General features: G+C 39.1%; 1 pseudogene; it reads left to right on the top strand.

The window, feature by feature from the left end:
* Positions 1-14,044: 14,044 nt before the first annotated feature.
* Positions 14,045-14,217, top strand: LOC119264548 (annotated as a pseudogene).
* The last annotated feature ends 1,125 nt before the right edge of the window (positions 14,218-15,342 follow it).

Here is a 15,342-nt window from a genome sequence, read left to right as displayed (position 1 = left end):
TTTTGCTGTTCACACTGACACACAAATGACGTGTCACATCTGAGGAAAAAGATCGGATTTGGGCCTCTTTTACCTGCTGTGTAAACGAAACCTAGGCAAAAGCAATATGGATGCAAATTTTTACTTACTTGAGACTCTGGGCTCCAGAGTGGTGCAACCATCTACACTGCAAAAACGACACATTGGCAAGTGAAATAATCTTCATTTTCTCCTCTTGAGAAAATATATTAGAACTTATTTCTCTATGGTAAAATTATGTTACTATGTTGCCAGATAATTTGGCATATTTTAATAAATACATTTAAAAGAAGCAAAATCATCTTCCAGTGCATCGAGATAACTCAGTACAGAGTGATGTAGAAGTAAATTAATGAGTAGAGCAGCAATTAATAAGTAAGAGAATGTGCACATTTTAAAAGAAGTAATTAGTAACTTGCACAACTTACTTTTTAGAGTATCTACCACAACAGAGATACCTATACTAACATTAACACTAGCATTGGGCATAGTCTGCTAAACCACAGGGCATTCAAGTAAGCAAATTTTTTTTGCTGTTTCCTCTCTTCTTTTGCATTTCTCTGCTGCACTTGTAGGACTTGATTTTCACTTTCAACACCCAAAAAGAATTCCTCTGCATCGTTTCGATTATTGGTTAAGTGCCTTATCCATATCAGTTAGTCTCTCACAGTTGTGTCATCGCATAACATTCAGAAGAGGTTATTTAACATCAACACAAAGTTATCTAATTTGTACTTTTAATGGAGTCCTTGGCTCATGGGGGTCAAGACAGCTGCATACCTTTGCCTAATTTATAACAGGATCACTGTATTGCATGTAAAACTCTAAAAAATTGCAATCAAATTGCTCCTACCGTAAAACTCTTCAAAGAGTCTCACTTTAAGTAGGTTGAAGAGTTTAAGATGCAAAATCGAAATCTGGATTGATTATCGTAAACTCTGCTAACATCACCTGTCTTACACTCCCTGTTCAATTGGGAAATCTAATTTCAGCTTTAATGAGAAATTCTCTTCATGACCAGACAGAACACAAACAGATACCCTATAAAACAATGTTCAGTCCATAAACTCTAATCATAAAGTGTTTAGTTATGCAAGACTTATATCAGCAAGTACAGTACCATTGCTTTAAATTAAATGCCAGTTTCATCAAGGTTTAGCAAACAGAGGCAGACGTTTTACAGCAGCCCGAAGATACACTGTTACGTTTCATGTGGCATTTACTTTTATGACACTGAAAAGAAATATTAATTTATCCATGTGATCTTTTTTAAACATTCCATCTTGTGTGGTCCGGTGGTCCCTTCAATGGCAGACCCAAAGTTTTATTGCACACTTCTGTAACCTAAGAAAAGCTCAGCCCAGTTTGCATTGTAGTTCACCTAATTACTGAATAATAAGCCTGAGGATGTACTAAGCTGGTACACTATTAGAAATAATGGTACCATGCAGGTACATGATTCGTTCATCAAGGTAAAAACAGTGTAACCGTTCCCTCAAAGGTACAACAGTGCTTTTAAGGTCCAGCTGTGCACCTTAAATAAGTATTTCCCAGTGGAAAAGTAGACATTTGTATCTTTTTATAAACTAATGTTTTAAAACAGAACCATTCAATACAAAGCCTAGTGATGAGACGGGGCATGTGGGGTCAGTACAACTTAGAAAATATCATTTCAGTGGATTATGGTACGGTTATATTCCATGAATAAAGGCACTGAGATGTACCCCTGAAGGTACCACCATAGTGATGAGAAGGGTACTGCCCTAGTGACAGTGTCGTACCTTTTTTTCTGAGTGTGTATTTTAAGGGGTTGAAAGAAAATGTTGAATTGAATGTGTGGTCTTGGCATGCTTAAAAGGCATAAAGACTAACTTAATATATATAATGCAATATGGTTGTAGAGCTACTTCTGTTTACATTCAGCTGTTCTGTTTACATTCCGCTCTTTATAGCAGTGACCGGCTCCCTGTTGTGCATGATGGGAAATATGGAGTGTCATTGCAGGAGCTTTTTCTTTGGCATAGTTGGAAGTTACGTAATGTATGACTGGCCATTTCTGAGATGAAGTGCTGATTTGCTATAATTCTAGTTCCACATCATTTTCAAACTTGTGTCAGTAACAGAACACACTGTTCTCTCTACATTTGCCAGCTGCCTTCATTTGGATCACTTGAAACTGACAAAATGCATAATTTTTCATATGTATTTCAATGCCATTGCATTCAAAACTGGTTAAACACATTGCAAAATGCTTTAGATGAACAAAAAGAAAGCAAAAATCCAGGGGCCAGTACTCTTAACCCTTAAACAGGCAGGAGTCAGTTAAAAATAATTTAATCATTTATTTAATGTTCCTACTCATTTGCATCTAAGTATAAACATTTCCATTTGTTTTAAATATATTGTGTATTTTGGATTTTATGAGTCATATCTCTCTGTGTACTCTGCCCTATTAAGGTGTAGAAAGAGTTTAAATGGCATGGATTTTTATGTTTTATTTGATAAGGAGAAGTGATACAGGCCATTTACACCACACAAACTAGTTCTACTAACTAACTTTTTTTCACAGTTTAGGCCTACCACTACCTTCAATTATTTGGTTGCTATTCACTTAGTAGAACTGAATTGATAGACCTGAAGGTTGTGGTAGGCCTACACTTTGATAGAAATGATAAAATCAATATAAAACTAGGAAAACAAGAACTATGAAGCCCTGCAGAAATATACTATTATAATATTAAAGCACTTCAATAGGAATGCTGGTACACCTACTCATTCATGCAGTTATCTAATCACCCAGGCAATGCAGTACATTACCTTATTCACAAATGAGCCAGCAGCTACAGATAATGTCCACATCGACCATCAGAAAAGGGAATAAAGTGATCTCTGATTTTGACCATGATTACATGAAAGTATTTCTATAACTGCCTGTCTCCTGGGATTTTCCGAACTTTGAAGTGAATGGCCTACAATAGCAGACGTCTATGTCAGGTTCTTCTGACAGTCAAGAACAGAAATCTGAGGGTCACCAAACCTGAACAGGTAAAAATTGTAGCCTGGTATGATGAATCTAGATTTCTGCTGAGGCTCACAGACGGTAGGGTCAGAATTTGGGGCCAGCAACATGAATCCCTAGACCAACCTCTATTGTGTCAATAGTCTAAGCTGGTGGAGGTGTCGTACTGGTGTGGAGAATGTTTTCTTGGCACACTTTGGGCCTCTTACCAATCAATCATTACTTAAATGTCTCATCCTGTTTGAGTATTGTTGCTGACCATGTGCATCTCATCATGGCTACATATTACCTGTGTTTTCAATTGCTTTAAAATGACACCAGACTCAGAAAACATCCTCCATATGTACTTACTAAAGAAGGCCGAGAGGAAGACGTCGTGCTCTGAGACACATAAGCTGGACGTCCGTCCCACCGCTGTCTTTTAAAGCTCAGAGCAGAAACTCCGTCTCCTCTGCAGACCAGTTTCAGCTCCGCCATGCTGAACGGCATAAACCTTTCGCTATGACGCGACGCACATGCGCAGAACGTACTTACACGTTCCGATTGGAGTGTAATCAGATTCAGGCGTTTACATGGCTGTTATTCTTCTATTTAACAGATTATTTAGCGGTTTACCCACCTCGTTCAATCAGATAGAAATTGTATTCCGAATGGCCTCAATCAGATTATTCTATTCCGATTGAGGTGTTTACATGGACGTATTCTATTCTGATTGAGCTATTAGTGGGATTACTAATGGATTATTAGGCTGCATGTAAAAGTGGCTAATGAGTTCAGTGTTCTTCAGTGACCTTCCCAGTCACTGGATCTGAATCCAAAAGAACACCTTTGGGATGTAGTAGAACAGGAGATTCGCAGGATGAAAGTACACCTAAAAAATCTGCATAGACCAGAATCTCAAAGGAATGTTTCCAACATCTTGTGAAATGCCACAAAGAGCTGAAGTTGTTATGAGAGCAAAGGGAATCCCTAGCCATTAATAGTGATCCTAATAAAATGAGTGTTTTATTGAAAAGAACTATGATTATTATATAAAATTCCTTACCACCTGGTCAGTAAATGGTGGCAATAATAATTTCTGAGCTGGCTGATTAAACGATGCCATGTATCCTGAACCAAGTCATGTGACCTGCATATTAAGAACAGACAAGACTTTTGATAAATGAAAAAGTGGGTGAAAACCTTCAAACTTACGTAAAGATTTTGGATCTCCTGGTGAACGTTGCCTGTGTTAGGCTTAAAATGAGGTGTACAGGTTACTCACTGACTTTACGGAGGTGGCAGGGAACTGCTAAGGAAAAGACATCAAATAAAACATCAGTTAATGAGTCAGGAGTTCTACGCTGTATATATTAAGCCTATGCTATCAAGTTGAAGCACTGTGGACTGAATTAACTTTACATAAAACATTCCATGTAGCTAGATCTTAGAGGGTACTCAGTGGTCACCCCTACCACAAGATACTCAAGAGTCTTATGAGAAGAAAGCTAGACAGCAAAGTATTAGGTAACATATAAGAGAAAATCTTGAGCTGTGTGACAGGCTAAGCTACTGCAGCATTGGCACAACGTTATACTCAGAACTGGATTCAGACAGAATCTAATTAAATGCATGTATATAGCTGTAAAAAGTAATAAGTTAACATGACAAACGATTATAACTGACTAATTTTCATTAACATCTTGCTATTCTTAGTGTTTTGATGCATATTGCAGTGGCATTTTCCTTTCCATTGTGTTACTAAACTTCATAGACTGATCTGATCTGCATGCTGCTATAAATAGTTTAGTAAAATACCCCATTAATACCCACTCTAACTAGCCCCCTAACCCAGCACAGAGTAACAATTAACACTTCCACACACTTCTGCCAAAGACAACAAAGAGCGTGAATCAACAACATACCCAGTTCCTTTTCAATGGGAAACATGCATGTCCCATTAAACTGGCTTCATTTTGCATAGCAAAGCTTCTACACCCATGGTACACAGTGTGCCCCATGGCAGCCACCACAATAATAATGGAGATCTGACAGTGCAACTTTAAAAAGTGGATATGCCCCATATCCCCCTGGCATTAACAGACACATATAATTGACTAGTACATCGGTTCCACTTAGGTTCTGAGCTCTATTTCATCCTGCATGTAAACATACTCATTTAAATAGCTTTTCTTCATCTGAGAAATGTTGCAGAGAAATTCATGCGTTTCTTATGACCAGAGTTTATTACTTTAATGCTGTTTTTATCAGGCTTCCTAAGACACAATCCATCTTCAGGATTGTATTGCATTGCATTGTGATGTTCTCCTTGTTACATAGTTTGAGATTTATCATTAACAGAAACAAAAAGGTGCTTTTCACAGTGCCATTGAAGAACTAGTTTGTCTGAAAAGACAGTAACTAACCTTTTAAAGACTTCACATAATGCACGGTACTTTACCAATTGAAGGGTTCTTCCTGGAACCTTTGTATTATGTGGAGGTTCTTTAAACTGTAAAACAAAAAGCTCCTTTTCAAAAATGGTTCTCTAAACAACTATCCATTGAAAGGGTCTTTAAGCCCTTAAAACCCCAGGCTTATTACACACTAAGTATTATTATTCAGTAACTACAGGGACTTCAATGCAAACTGGGTGAGCTATTCTCAGGTTATAGCAGTGTGTAATAAATCTTTGGACCGGCTGTTGGGCCCTGGCCATTTGAAGGGATAAGGAACCAAAAGAGGTCATTTTGTGGCTCAAAGAACCCTGCCTGGCACCTTCAATTATATGTACGTGTATATTTAGTAAGGTTTCGAAAAAAAAAACTGTAATTTTTCATATCAAATAAGACATTTAATCCAAGATATGCATTAAAAAGGTGTATATGATCCTGGTCACATGGATGTTAAAGCACACAAAAATATTGTTTTTTTTCAGATGCTATAACATTGAGCTTATAAAGAGATCATTTTATCAAGTATCGATTTGAAAATTTTTCAAAAAGCAGCCAAAGCACATTTTCAATCATTCAGTCAAGTGTTCACTTATGAAATGCTTACAAACCAAGTCACACATGAAACAATGAAGTCATTTTTTGACAGTGATTGGTAGTGGCTTCAGTGTCTAGTCTTGACATTATTGATTTAGAAACAATGTTCATGAGTTTCCAGGAGATAAAAACAGTGAGATGTGTGTAACCCCATAGATCACCCCCCCCCCCCTCTTAGGTGGTAGCTGTTTTCTTTCTGAAGTTCAGAACAGTACAAATCCTAATGGGCTTGTCAGTCTTTTCCAAAGAACCCAGCAGGATCACCACATTCCAAGGGGACTGTGTGCCAAGATCCCAGTCTGAATGTGTGCTGAACCACTCTTAAACTTATTGTCTCCACTGAAAATCACTTAATTCCCTGAAGCTCTTTCTTTTACTGTTGAAAGCGTGATTCATCTCTCGTATCATGTCCAAGTAGGCCCGGTGACCACGCAAATCATTCCAGTTTATGTGAGCAAAATTGTAATAACTAAAAGATGGCAGGCCTTCCAAGTAGATGCTCCAAGCAAAACATGGCTCAGAACCCCCCACTTACTACACGTAGCCAATGGATGGCTACGTGAAATAAGTCGGCTTACGCCAATGGAGAGCAGGCTTCTCACTGCTGTGAGTGTCATGTGAACTGCTTCTTCCATCTGAACTCATGGGAAAGTCAAATTCCCCCAAAAAAGTCTGCTGCTGCTCTGGGTGGAAATTGCCCTTTTGTGCTGATAAAGAAGCAGCTTGCTCTCAACAAACCATGACCTTAACAATTACAAGAGAAACCACACGACTCATCTCAGATGAGTATTAAAGGGCACCTTTTCCCAGCACCCCCTTTTGTCAGTTCTGAAGGCTGGGGCAGGGCCTGGCTCTACTTCCACCCCAGAGTGTCTCTCCGCTCCCCCCGGGCCAAGATCTTCTTTCTGATCTTGATCACTGAGCTGGAACGGATGTCTGCTATTTCAGCACTAAACTATCCCGTAATAGAAAGCAGCTCTGTTTATAATTTCATCCCTGCCACCGTGCACACAAACAAAGCCAACATCTGTTCAAGATACTGCTGACAAATTGGCAGATAGCGGTCCATGCTTTTAGCTGATACCATGAATTGAAGCACCATGGGTGTTCTGAGGTTGAGTGATAAATACCCTTCCAAAGCTTACTTGGTTCCTTAAAAGAACATCAGGGACATTTTTGTTATTCACTAGGTCTTCAATCATGAAATTTACCACAATCCTGCATCTGCTCAGACAGAAAAGGCAAAAAAATTAACAACTAGAGAGCTAAACACACGAATACACTGCACACAAGCAAAGCCAAAAAAGTAAAATTTTTGGCTATATATCCATTTTAATACTGCATAGCTTCCGGTTTAGTGGTCCATGCTCTAGTAAATTACTAAATGCAGACCCACTTATCTAAATAAACAAGCAGCATGATAAGGGTGTGTGGGTAGTTGCCCTAATATTATTCTTTAAAGCAAGGGTGAGTGCCAGATTCCTGTACAGTTTGTGATGTTCCTACTCAAGCATACCTGGCTCAACTTATTAATTAGCTGGTGTAGTAAACCAGGGAAACTAAGTGTGCTGGAGTCTGGTCCTCAGTTCCCCACTCAAGCTTTAAAGTGTAGTGTAATAGGATTTTGTGGCAATTGTTGATGTATTAATCCAATATATGGAGCATCAAAATAAAAAATGTTATTCCCAGGTAGCATAAAATGTTCCCACAACTTTGATTAAAGTTGCCTCAAGTTCTAACTAGCTTTTAAAGAAAATGCTTTAATCTAATGTTCAAAGAATGTTTTAAGGATGTTTGTTATTTCAAATATTATAAACTATTCATTTGAACTGCAACATTCAGAGGACATTTTTAGGATGTTGATCGTTTTTCAACATACTTGAGGAATAAACTCTTGGTTGGTGTAGTGTAGTGGGTGACACCTCTGCCTTCTATGCCATAGATTGGGGTTCAATTCCCACCTGGGTAAACACCCTATACTATACCAATAAGAGTCCTTGGGCAAGACTCCTAACACTGCCTTCACCAGCCTGTGTGAAAGTTGCTCTGGATAAGAGCATCTACCAAATGCCATAAATGTAAATAAACAGTGGCACAAGCAAATGTTTAAACAGCTGTTAGCGTTAGTTGGCTATTTAAGTTTTTGTCATGGCTCAGTTCGCAAAATGAAAAACCTCCAACTTCACATAAAGCTTCTCTTTGTCTTGTCCACATCCTGTGAAATCTACAGTAAAATGATGCCATTTGATGTGATCACATGATACATTATCAGCATTTTGATATTATTTAAAACTATCTATTTTGGCAGCATGATTTTGCCAGTAAAACACTATATACCGAAAGAGTAAATACAATTAACCATGAATATGGTAAATTAGAAGAGTACTTCAAGGACTTTGTCAATTCCATCAACAGCAGCATCTGATGTAATGTAATGAAGGATTGATGAACAGAAGCAGGTATTGTAAATTCTGCAAATGGTTAAACTAACACACTCACACACATTAAATCACAATGCTTTGTCTAAAGTTTTTTGAACAAACAAATTTTATGACTTTTGCACAGTATATCCAGAGCCATACATCTTGTTAGACATTACATATGATTTTTTTGGCATTATATATATATATATATATATATATTTGTATCGGTGCTTGGCTATAACTTGTTATTGTGGTCACGTCTAGCCTTGAGTGAAAGGCCCAAAATAGACTGTTGTCATGGCTTAAGTGTGTGTTTCTGATTAGCCACTCTAGCTCACACTTTCATCCAATTAAAATGCTTCTTCTTTACCCTTCAAAATTTCATTTACCTCTCTCTCTCTCTCTATCTACTTTCCTTCTCGTCTTTGTCCCACCTGGCCATGCTCAGCTGCATTTTGCTACAATTTGAGGTTTATCATTAAACCACTCGCGACGATTACCTTAATCCTCCATGAGCTAGAGACAGTGTTTTGGAATGAATGCAGATGAACCATTGGACGTTTAAGCCTGGAGCTTGAGAGCTCTTCCTCATCCAGTTCCTCTACCCTGCGGGTGTATGTATACACACACACACACACACACACACACACACACACACACACACACATACACATACATATATATATATATATATATATATATATATCACCTGGCTGAATTTGCTCATTATGCACACTAAACGAGAGCTGGGGGGCTGGGTTGACTGAGTTGTTGTTCTGCCTGCACCATAATGTATGCAGAAATCCAGGCTAATGATCTGTGTGGGTGAACGTGACCTCATTCTGTGTGCTCTATGCAGAGATCACAGTAGAGGCTTCACACAACTGTTTTGGTATTTATTTTATGGTAAGAGTCCTTGATCTTTGTCCAGTAGAAAATAATCTCATGGGTGAAATGAACAAAGCATCTGTGGGGGTGACTGAAACATATGCCTTTGAGAACAAGTTTAATTTAACTAAATAAACAACAAGATGTTTTATTTTTATGGTATGCATGCAGATGAGTGTTCTGCGGCACCAACATAATTTTTTTGTGTTCCCCCATAGATTTGCTGGAAGAAAGTGTTCTCTCTCTCTCTCTCTCTCTTGCTCTCTCACAGCTCATTTGAAGATATCTTTATTTTCATGACAGTATCAAATGAAATGTGGACAAAGTGTAATAACGCCCATAGCAGCATCAACAATAACAATCATAACATCTATAGCTATGATCATTTCAAAATGCTTTCTCTCTTTCTCTCTCTCTCTCTCTCTCTCTCTCTCTCTCTCTCTCTCTCTCTGTCTCTGTGCTCTATACTGAGTTCAGAGTTAAAGAACGGAATGAACTGTGGCCTCCTTTTTACAGTTTTGAGTGGAGATATGAAATTTCTCTAAGAGCTGGGATCGCAAACATCTACATCTCCTTTCACTTGTGTGTGCTAGTGTCGTGTATGTCTGTGTGTGCGTCTTTGTATGTGCTTATGAAAGAGAGAGTGCATGTGTGTAGAGCTGTGACAGTGGGCAGAGTGCCCTCAGAATCTCTCACCATTCCAGCCCGTCATGGTGAACACGTGTGGAATGCTTCAGTTTAGTCTTTAATAATCACCTTCACTTCAGGACAGTGTACTTTTGACCCATAGCACACATACAGGCAATGTTTTTGTATTCATGTTCATTAGTCACATGCAAGTCCTTATTTGTGAGTTCAAAGGGTCTATTTTACAGAAGTGAGATTTACTATAGAACAGACAGAAAAAGAAAACAAAGCATGTTAAAGGACTTCAGTTCGTGTGTGAGATGAATACATACACTACTCTAATTTACGTCAGAAGAAAAGTAATTCATCCTCTTTATTGCTCAGGATGTGGCCCAGCTTTCACTCTTGCTTTCCATGTAATTACTGAATAATGAATCTAATGATATAACAACTTTTGGAATTTAAGGGAATAAGTAAAGTACAAACAAGCAAATGTAATTAGTTAAGATACATGCTTAAAAATCAAAGCCCTTACAGTTCTTGGCTTGGATTTGTGATTCTACCAGTGCAAAAAATAAAATAAACATACTTAAGTATATGTAGTACTACTTCAGTAGTATGTCTGAAGTACATAAAGAATACTAAAAATTATATATTTTTTATTTAATGTATTTTAAGGACCTACACCTAAAATACACTTTTCTGAATTTAAAAAAAATTAAAGAAATGTTTTTTTATTATACTTAAGCATGCCATAAGAAATATACTTAAATAAAAGCATTTCTTAACAAACTGAAGCATGCCTAAACAAAAATGTATTTAATTCCCATCAACTTGTGTGAATTATTTAAATGCACATTTCAAAACAATGGCTTAGGCTCCAGCACCCCCCGCGACCCTGACGGAGAAGCGGCTTAGAAAATGGATGGATGGATGGATGGGCTTTTAATGTATTTTCATTATAATTTAATTCAAACTAACTAGCAATCAAATATAAAGTGAGTGCAAAAGTATACATTTAAAATGTTTTAAATAGAATTGGTCTCTTAACTTCCAATCCTATTCAGACATGAAAAACCCTTGGAGGCAAACATTACTTAAATATAGTTTAATGAGTCAGTTGTATTCAGTTGCTCAAAAGTAGTACATTTAAAAGTATACTTAATGATATACTTAAGAACATGTTTTATTTGTTGAATACATTTAAATGAATTTAGTGATATTGAAAAATAATTTTAAATGCACTTTAGTGCAGTTGCAGTACAACTCAGAGTAGCACTAAAGTGTATTAGTATATCCAGTCATATACATTAGTAGTAGTACTAGTATACACTGCTCAAAAAAATAAAGGGAACACTTAAACAACACAATATAACTCCAAATAAATCAAACTTCTGTGAAATCAAACTGTCCACTTAGGAAGCAACACTAATTGACAATCAGTTTCACATGTTGTGCAAATGGAACAGACAACAGGTGGAAATCATTGGCGATTAGCAAGACACACTCAATAAAGGAGTGGTTCTGCAGGTGGGGACCACAGACCACTTCTCAGTACCTTTCTGCTTTCTGGCTGATGTTTTGGTCACTTTTGAATGTTGGTGGTGCTTTCACACTCGTGGTAGCATGAGATGGACTCTACAACCCACACAAGTGGCTCAGGTAGTGCAGTTCATCCAGGATGGCACATCAATGCGAGCTGTGGCAAGAAGGTTTGCTGTGTCTGTCAGCGTAGTGTCCAGAGCCTGGAGGCGATACCAGGAGACAGGCCAGTAAACCAGGAGACGTGGAGGAGGCCGTAGAACCCAGCAGCAGGACCGCTACCTCCGCCTTTGTGCAAGGAGGAACAGGAGAAGCACTGCCACAGCCCTGCAAAATGACCTCCAGCAGGCCACAAATGTGCATGTGTCTGCACAAACGGTTAGAAACTGACTCCATGAGGATGGTATGAGGGCCCGACGTCCACAGATGGGGGTTGTGCTCACAGCCCAACACCGTGCAGGATGCTTAGCATTTGCCAGAGAACACCAGGATTGGCAAATTCGCCACTGGCGCCCTGAGCTCTTCACAGATGAAAGCAGGTTCACACTGAGCACGTGTGACAGTCTGGAGACGCCGTGGAGAGTGATCTGCTGCCTGCAACATCCTTCAGCATGACCGGTTTGGCAGTGGGTCAGTAATGGTGTGAGGTGGCATTTCTTTGGAGAGCCGCACAGCCCTCCATGTGCTCGCCAGAGGTAGCCTGACTGCCATTAGGTACCGAGATGAGATCCTCAGACCCCTTGTGAGACCATATGCTGGTGCGGTTGGCCCTGGGTTCCTCCTAATGCAGGACAATGCTAGACCTCATGTGGATGGAGTGTGTCAGCAGTTCCTGCAAGATGAAGGCATTGAAGCTATGGACTGGCCCGCCCGTTCCCCAGACCTGAATCCGATTGAGCACATCTGGGACATCATGTCTCGCTCCATCCACCAACGTCACATTGCACCACAGACTGTCCAGGAGTTGGCGGATGCTTTAGTCCAGGTCTGGGAGGAGATCCCTCAGGAGACCATCCACCACCTCATCAGGAGCATGCCCAGGCGTTGTAGGGAGGTCATACAGGCACGTGGAGGCCACACACAATACTGAGCCTCATTTTGACTTGTTTTAAGGACATTACATCAAAGTTGGATCAGCCTGTAGTGTGTTTTTCCACTTTAATTTTGTGTGTGACTCCAAATCCAGGCCTCCATTGGTTAATAAATTTGATTTCCATTGATGATTTTTGTGTGATTTTGTTGTCAGCACATTCAACTTTGTACAGAACAAAGTATTCAATGAGAATATTTCATTCATTCCGATCTAGGATGTGTTATTTGGGTGTTCCCTTTATTTTTTTGAGCAGTGTATAATGTATTTCAATGTAATAACAGTTAGGTTTACAAATTACATGCATAAATCTACTCATGTAAGTGCAAACTAAACTGTTCAATCATAGCTTCATTACAAGTTAAATACATGTAAGCTGTAATAGGTTGTTCCAAAATAATATATTTAATATGGATTAAAGTATTTGCAAAGTATGAAAAAGTTAAAAGTATGTACTTTTCATGTTAAATACACTTTTGAAAAATACACTTAAAGACATTTAATCTAATTGGTACAGAACCTTCTGGGTTCTCTTTTTAATCTCCATAAACATAAATCACATTTTTTAAAGAAACATCTATTGAAAGGGAGCCACAAGTGGCTGTTCTGTAGCATCACTGCAAAGAACCCTTTTCAGCATAACAGTGCAGGCCTTTTGGTACATGACTGCAGCAGGAATCCACAGACAGAGTGGTCTTCAATGAAGTCAGCTCTTTAGAGTCCATCATGTGGGTTTAATTTGTAGCTTTCTAATATGAGACAGGTGTGGACAGGTTGTGATACCTACTTTCCATGATGTTTCTGCATTCAACAGGCTTTATCTGTGAGGTATTTCTTCTTGTGAAATGAAGATGGACAGAACTCTGACTCTGTCTAAGCACGTCCACCCACAGCTTATCATAAACAGAGGCACTGAGTGGAGGAGATAAAAGACGCTGGAAAGGAGCCCCACTGCTTTTACTGATGTTTTGTTGCTGCAGTATTTCTTATCTTATTATATCTTTCTCTGCTCTCAAGTGCAGTTATGCTGCGTATGGAGTGCCACCCCAGCCCATGTTTTCACTTCTCTCTTTCATTCTGTTCTGCCAGGGCCAAAGATAAGGGCCATACATTTAACTGGCAAGTGTTGCCACTATTGCCCCTTGAGTTCAAGGCAAACTTCCTGCCAACTGTGTATTATTCTAACCTCGGAGGAGCACTTAAAGTAAACTGTGAGAGCAGGAAACAGTATATACATTATAATACTTTATATATATATATATATATATATATATATATATATATATATATATATATATAAAATACATATAAACAGTATATATATTTTACCGATTTTGCTGGTACAAGGTCAACATTCAAGCACATTTCAGACTGTTAATTGAATTGGACTTTAGACTAATCCAATTTAAGCGCTTCTAAGATCTAGTGTAGTATTTGTTCTTATTAGTTTGATATCTAATACATCTTCTTTGAGAGGACTACATATTAAATAGATTTTTAGAACAGTGAGACAGAAGAGGAACTTGCTCTGTCCACCATACAACCTGGTATTGCAGTACCCCCAGGAATGGTGCACCTCTTTTTTTGAAGGGGCAGTCATGGGCTGGAGGTTGGGGAACTAGCCTTGTGACTGGACGACTGTTGGTTTGATCCCCTGAGCTGACAGGACATGTCTGAAGTGCTCTTGAGCAAGGCACCTAACCCCCAACCACTCCCTGGGGGCTGTGGTTAGGGCTGCCCACCACTCTGGGCAAGTGTGCTTGCTGCCACTAGTGTGTGTGCCTTCACGAGTGTGTATGTGGGTGTTTCACTGCACAGGTGGATCAAATGCAGAGGTGAATTTCCCTGTTGTGGGATTAATAAAGGGAACTTAATTATATTTACCTTAACATTCCATTTTGTCACTACTAAAACAATCATGACACTGAAAAATTTGTTTCACTAGTGACAATTTTAATTAATTTTGAGCAGGACTCAAAAACACGAGCCAATACATGACTAGCAAACACAGCTTTGAACAGTTGTACACACATAAAATAATAATATTTGTCATCCATCCATCCATCCATCCATCCATCCATCCATCCATTATCTTCCGCTTCTCCGGGGTTCGGCTCGCGGGGGCAGCATCCTAAGCAATGAAGCCCAGACCTCCCTTTCCCCAGCCACTCCCACCAGCTCTCCAAGGGGGATTCCGAGGCGATCCCAGGCCAGCTGGGCGATATAGTCACGCCAGCGTGTCCTGGGTCTTCCCCGGGGTCTCCTCCCAGGTGGACTTGCCTGTGACACCTCCCGAGGGAGGCATCCAGGAATATTTGTCATTAAAGCACAAATTGTTTACTTAATTGCAGAAAATGTATGTTTCAGTAATGACAATTCTAAATGTTACACACTGTTTTTCAGACCTTGGGATCTAACTGCTCACCTTGTGGCCATGAGGGACAGGGATGCAGTCTCGCTTAATGTGGGGTGTGGCCAAAATAAGGCTTCACTCATGAATTAACATTCTTTGTTTTGGTAGTGATATAAAAACATGGAATAGAATTTTTAAACAAGTATTTTTATTTTTACCCCAAATCTCTCAACTTTGCTTTTAAAGAGATCAATGGCTGAAGTGTAGTTGCAGACATGCACTCTCAGCCAGATGCACTATCAGCCCCAGTGACGTCACTTGTGCATGCACTCTCTGCAAACAATGGCAGAAGC

This window comes from Pygocentrus nattereri, chromosome 11 (assembly GCF_015220715.1).
Source record: "Pygocentrus nattereri isolate fPygNat1 chromosome 11, fPygNat1.pri, whole genome shotgun sequence".
NCBI classification, from domain to species: domain Eukaryota; kingdom Metazoa; phylum Chordata; class Actinopteri; order Characiformes; family Serrasalmidae; genus Pygocentrus; species Pygocentrus nattereri.
Note: the sequence above shows the minus strand (reverse complement) of the source record. Positions and strands in the feature narration are given on the sequence as shown.